The sequence below is a fragment of the Coptis chinensis genome, chromosome 7 (genome assembly GCF_015680905.1).
Source record: "Coptis chinensis isolate HL-2020 chromosome 7, ASM1568090v1, whole genome shotgun sequence".
Taxonomy (NCBI): Eukaryota; Viridiplantae; Streptophyta; class Magnoliopsida; order Ranunculales; family Ranunculaceae; genus Coptis; species Coptis chinensis.
Window position 1 is genome coordinate 79923659 of NC_141462.1, and position 7120 is coordinate 79930778.

The 7120-nt window shown below is 37.4% G+C and overlaps 1 pseudogene; it reads right to left on the bottom strand.

Annotated features, from left to right (window-relative positions):
• Nucleotides 1–201: 201 nt before the first annotated feature.
• LOC147489186 (uncharacterized) lies at nucleotides 202–5894 on the bottom strand (annotated as a pseudogene).
• Between the last annotated feature and the right edge of the window lie 1226 nt (nucleotides 5895–7120).

The window sequence follows — 7120 nt, forward strand, 5'->3', positions numbered from 1 at the left end:
TAGCTCCTTAACATCTCGCTTTTGCATGTTCGATTTGGACAAAAAGCAAGTTAATCATCCTCAAAGTTCCATTCAAGAGATTTGAAAAGCAACTTAACATTCATTAACCACACAAAGGTAGGCAAAGGAGCATTAAGATCATAATCATCATAGTATCATACCAGTCATCCTTATGGAACTCAATCGTTACAGCGTATGTCGTCAATCTTTCCAACAAACCTCTAAAATCGATGAGTAAGTAATAAGATCATAATCAAATCCGTTTGAACTCATCTCTTTCATCAGCCTCACAGCCTCCTCAAACATGCCAAGCCCGACTAAGACTAAAGGCGACCAACGTATTTGTAGGATACGAGTCCGGTTTAATGTTTGCATTTTTCATCTTCATAAACATCTCCATTGCTCGATTGGGACGCCTGACCTTGCCAACCCATACAAAATGATATTGTGTGAGTTTATATCCGGAACGAACCCTCTTCTTCCATTGTTTGAAGCAAAGAATGGGCTTCATCTATCATGCCACCTCTAACCATTCCGACATAAGGGAATTGTAAGCATACACATCGACTGCATCCAAGTTTCCTCATTTCATTAAAAAGATCTATAGCATCACCCAGCAAAGGCCCACATTTTCCAAAGTGTTTGATCATTACAAAGATATACCCGAGAGCTTGAAGAGCCACAGTTCTCTTTTTTAATTCCCAAAACAACTCATTTTGCGGCCAGTATCGTTTTGCTTTCCCAAGAGCATCAATAAGACCGCAATAGGCGGATGGACAAGGAGGAAACCCTTCTCATCCATTTCCTCAAGCAAGAAACAAAGCCTTTTCTACTCTATTTGTCTTGCAAAACCCATCAATAAGAATTGAATATGTAAAATCACTAGGCGTGATTCCATTCTCTTTCATCTTCTCAAGCCATGATGCTACTTCGTGATAATCTTTGGAGCCTTAGACTCAAATAAAGCTTTAATCATAGTGTTGTATGTCACGACATTAGGTGAGCACCGGAAGGATCTCATGTCCTCAAACACCTTCATAGCATCCCCAAACGACCTGCCCTACGCCAAAGACGCGTTGATTACGTTGTTCATTAGCACCACATCTAGTCTACACCCATCTTCTCGCGATCTTGAAAACATACCATATGCCTCTTCAATCCTTCTTGCCGTCCCAAGCCCCCTTATCAACTCGTGTATGTGAACACGCGGTTGCAATGCTTCTCTTTCATTTCCGCGAAACAAACCCAAAGCTTTCGTCCTTACCCATCTTGAAATATATGCTTATAAAAGTAGTATAAATCTTTGCCGTTGGCATGCAGTGTTATGTTCCCCAAACCAGATCACATCTATCCCTTGAGCAATAACTACGACACCTATTAAAGTCACTACTTGAAACAAAATATAGAGATGCCACTCTTGATATGCATTATCGACAAATCCCCATTGAGAATGAGTTATATTGTTAACATTTTAAAGATATCATCTCTGTATCTTGTACGCACATTATTTTTAGGAGTAAATCATTTGCTAAAAACAGAACGTGAGACTTTCATCTCAAGTTTATTATCCAAAATTCTAGGAAAAAAATGTAAACACGGACTGCACTAAAAAATCTTAGAACAATGGCAAAAAGGGAACTTACCAAGATACAGCAATTCAGATGTGAAGTGATGGACCATATTCCACAATTCATTTATTAGAGTTATATCTGAATCGAGCTTTTATCGGATCGGATATGACCAAATAAAACATGAATGCCACACTATGAGGATCGATATGACCAAATAAAACGCGAGCTCACGAGCTTATATATAGTAAGAAAAACACAATATATCATGTATTGCCACATGTGCACACTATGAGGTGTTGCTACTAGTAAAAAACATCAACAGAAGTAAGACAACACATAATGTTAGAACCATTATAGCTTTAACGGACTAGTCCAGTGAAGGACAAAAAAAATGACAACTAACACGAAACACAAAAAATGTAGAGATACCATAACAAAGAGAGAAGGCATGTTATGAACCATCAAATGTGGCCATTAACACATAGTTAAGAACTGACAACTAACACGAAACACAAAGTGGACGCTAGAGAGTACAATACTTTTAAACAAAAGGCAATAAAAGAAGAGTAAGAAGAGTACAATATCAAAAGGCAATAAAAACGAAGCCTACAAGTATGAATGTGTGATATACATTTATAAGTATTTGAGAAATATATATTTTTATAGAAGAAAAATAACAAGCTTTTACATTGATTATGATTAATCAATATCAGTATCATTATCACTCGAAAGAATCTCCTCTTCAGTACAATATTCTATCAATGTATCATCTTCTTCAATGTCATAGTCATTGGTCATAATTGTATCGTTAGTCTGGTTAGCGTCCACAATACTGTTAAAGACCTCATTTGCATCAACCTCTTCAGCCTCATCTAGGTTCACATCATCTCTATTCATTTGCACAAGCGTAACTTCATCACTTAGAATTTCATCAACTATGAGTTGCTCCTCTTGTTGATAAGTCTCAGCATTCTGATGTACTCCGATTTCTTCCTCTTTCTCTAGAACATCAAACGTGTTCCTATGAACTATCTTCTGTGCAACTTGCCAATCACCACGCAATTTGGTGTCTGCCACATAGAATACTTGACTTGTTTGTGTGGCCAACACAAATGGATCATCTTTATACCACTTCCTAGACACATTAACACTAATGAAATATCTATCTACATGGATTCCTGTTTTTTTGTTACTAACATCCCACCAATCACACTTGAAAAGCCAAACTCGTTTCCCAAATATATATTCTAACTCTATAACATCCGCCAGGACACCATAAAAGTTGATATCATTTGATTGGTCATCCCCTTTAACAACCACACCACTATTTTGAGTCCAAAGTTTTCTCCGATCCTTGGTATGAAACCTAATTCCATTGATAATGCAACCACTATATCGAGTCACACGATTATCGACCGCATGATAGTGAATATAAATCATCAGGTTGCCTTGGGAGATTTCTCATAGTACAATTGTTCCATCTATCAAATGGGAAAAAAAATTAATAATAATTTAAGATCTTTTTGTAATCGAGTGAACCTAACTACATGTCAACTTAATTTAACACTTACGCGAGCCGGAACCATTCAAAGAAAATGTTGTTCCCCGCCTTTTTCCAAATCACGGAGAGCTGTGCTTTTGTAGCTCAACCATATGCTCACTGCAAAATGAGTATTATTATCTTTAAGGATTGATTTAACACAATCTACACCAATTTTACACATCTAATCGGAAAAGACACTTACTCTAAATATGATGATATTTCTTCTGAATTGTTTAACACATAATATCGAGCCTTGTTGAAATCCTTTGAACTCATTGTTATATAATTCGAGAGCTCCCAATGGTCTAACATTATGTGAGAAAACATGTAACCCCTTGGTTTGTTTCACTTGACCACCGTGAAGTTCACGATCTTCACGATTGAACCGCGTTTCAATTCCTTGGAGATACATTGAACAAAAAGTGAGACATTCAGAGTCAATGTGCGGCTTACGCAATGGAACCTTCTCGGGTGTGCCCTATTATAAACATATTGTTTGAGAGTTTTGAGAAATCTGCGATAAAGTGTTATATAAGTAAAGTTAGATGAGGTATCAAAGTATGATAGTATTTTAGCACAAAAATGAGTAGAATATAGTTTATGAACATCACCTCTCAATAGGATACATCCACGGTATTGTGCAGTCCACCAACTATTGCCTCACGAGGCAAGTGGATCTGCCAAGTGGACCATGACATCAAAGAATGCCGGTGGAAAAATCAATTCGAGCTTACAAAGTATCAACTGCAATGTCCTTTTCCAATTTCTCGAGTAATTCTACTTTTAACGTTTTGCAAAAAGCTCTCTAAAGAAGAATCCTAGTTCAATTAGAAGCGAGAAGATACGCACTAGCCAAAAACCACGAAGTGCAACTGGGAGAACTTCGTTGTAAAAGTACATGACAATCATGACTCTTCATCCATGTACTTTGCGATCAAACATTTACACATCGAGAAATGTTTGATGCATAACCATCCGGAAACTTCACCGTTTTCAACCACTTTCAAAAAAATCCTTCTTTTCAAGAAGAGACAATGTATAACATGCGGGGGTACAACAAATTTATTACCCCTTGGAATTAGATGCAACTCTTGTCTAATACCCAATTGGCCAAATCCAACCGAAGCTTTTGCTGAATCTTTTGTCTTCCCATCTAGGTTCAACAATGTCCCTAAAATACTTTCACAAATATTCTTCTCTCATTGTGCATAACATCAATGTTGTGGGGTAATTTAAAGGGTATGCGCCAATAGGGTAATCGAAAAATATGCTATGCTTTGTCGAGTTCAACTCAATCTCGATGACGCTTCCTCTTCTTGTATTACGGATGCTTTCCATACCCTTGTTCCTCAACATGTTCTAACCGCTTTAACACATCTTCCCCAGCTTAACTTGTTAGGAGGCAACCTGCTCCAATTGTTTCCACTGAATAACTGCCTAGCACGCTTTGTCAAAGGATGTCGTGGCTGCAAAAACCTACAATGGTTCATATAACATAACTTCCTGCCATTTTTCAAGTACATAGAACATGTATCCTTGTTGCAAGTTGGACATGCTAGTTTGCCTTTTGTAGACCAACCGGATAAATTAGCAAATGCAGGAAAGTCATTTATAGTCCATAGTAATGCAATGTGCAACCGAAATGTTTGTTTAGATTCACGACATCGTATGTATCCACACCATGTACCCACGAATTTTTCGGTTCCTCTATTAATGGCTGTAAATACACATCAATGTCATTTCCGGTGGAGCTTTAGGCCCGGGATAAGGAGAGACATGAAAATGAACGGCTCCTTCATACATTTCAAGGGGCATATTATACGGCATAAAAGCGATCGGCCACATGCTATAGATACTTGCTCATGTCGGGAAAAAGGGTTGAACCCGTCACTTGCTAGGCCAAGACGGACATTCGCGGGGATCACTAGAAAACCACCGATGTTCCTTGTCAAACTCTTTCCAAGCTTCAGATCGCCAGGATGTCGGTATATTCTCCTCCCCAACTCGCTTCTCCTTGTGCCATCTCATGTCCTCAGCGGTCATCCTCGACATAAATAACCGCTGAAGTCTTGGCTTAAGTGGAAAATACCGTAATACTTTCACGGGTACTTTTTTAGTCTTACCTTCATTAATTTTATACCTCGATGCATTGCAAACAGGGCAATTTTCAAGATCCTTGTTCTCTGTCCCCCAGAAGAGCGCACAATCATATTGGCATGCATGTATTGAGATATAACCTAGGCCCAGATCCCGCAGTAATTGCTTAGCCTCATAGTGAGATTTTGGGAGCCTCTCACCTGCAGGTAGTGCTTTTTAACCAACGCAAGGACCATGTCAAAAGATTTGTTGCTCCAACGATTAATTATCTTCAAATGGAACATCTTCATGAGAAAATCCAACGTATATATTTCTCACACCCGGATAGAGAGGTTGACGCGTTAGCCGTTTAAGAGTCTATCAAATGACATTGTATTTCCATCACTCGTATTATGATGGCCAGCAAATGCACCCCTGTCAGTTGCATCGGGTATGTAACTACTACTAGCTTCCCCATGTTGGATGTCTGACACCTGATTGTCTCTGTGTGTTGATTGTCTCACATCTTCAAGCATGTCATCCAAACCATCATAGCGTACACCTTCACCACCTAAATCAGTATCATCATCGTCGTCATCACTTGCCACGTCTAAAGGTTCTCCGTGGTATATCCAAGAAGTATAATCTTTGTCAAAACCATTATCATACAAATGATCTTTTACTTCTTGGAAGTGTCGGTACATCCTATTATTTCACTTCTTGCATGGACAACGGGCCCTACCTGCAGCAAGAGCAATAAAATCCCTAATACCTTGGGCATATTGAATAGGCCTATGTGGCATATTCAACCAACTCTTATCCATATTTGTTCCTATTAAAAATTCATTAGACAAAATGATCATTTAACTAAAAAATAATAAATAAACAACAAACACCATGCATTTCACAACATTTTCCACATTAACCATATTGTCTCCTTATGACTCGAGGATTTAAATGTGTGAGCCTATTTAACATATCACATTCTAAATTAAACGTAAAGGTCGTGGTTTTGTTGGTATTTCTCACCTATTGATTTTCTAGTATGTTACAAGGTTCTAAAAGCATGGTGTGGGACTAAAACAAGCTATTTCCCTCTCACTACATGCCAAATATATAGGAAGCAAAAATGAGGCTGCTACGACATGTACTTCAAGGCACCGGATTCAAACTCCATTACTAAACTCATTTAAGAATAACAAATACTAGGATGCTATCGGACCTCGGATAAACTTGCAATAACTTCGTCACTAATCGGACTATTCTGAAACTAACTCATAGGTGCCTCTGAGGAAGAAAATGGGTCAATATAATCTTGTTAAGTTATGTAAGCGTCTTGACAATTCAGATTAACTAAAGAGACTCACAAATCCATTAAGCATATATATCTAACGAATTAACTTATCATACCCAAGAATTAAAATGAATCCTAGTATATAATCATGCATGCAAAAAATCAAAACTGCAAGAAATAATTTATCTTTCAACATATAAATTATGTCACAAACATAGAACATACTCCTTTCACTAGTAATCATTGAGCAAGACAAACTAAACAAAACTTTGTAAAAATATTTAAGAACAATCAAGAAAGCAATAAAAGGTGAAAGCAAAAAATAAGACTTGCAAAAATTTAAGAGAAAAATAAGAAAGCAATACGTATGAAAGTTAATGTGAGAAGTTTGAACTAAGTAGGTCATGAATTATTTTAGCAAAGCGGACACCAAAAGAAAGGGACACACTACCCATATGAACACGAAAGATGAAATGTGTGAAGATAAAAGCAGGTAATACAATTTCATACAAAATCAAAGAGAGAAAGACACTCTCATATAGAATTAACATTTTCCTAAAAGAAATAGATTATACTAGCATAATCTAAATACATCAATAATTCATATGCAACCTTGTAGACTTTTGGGGATCAATA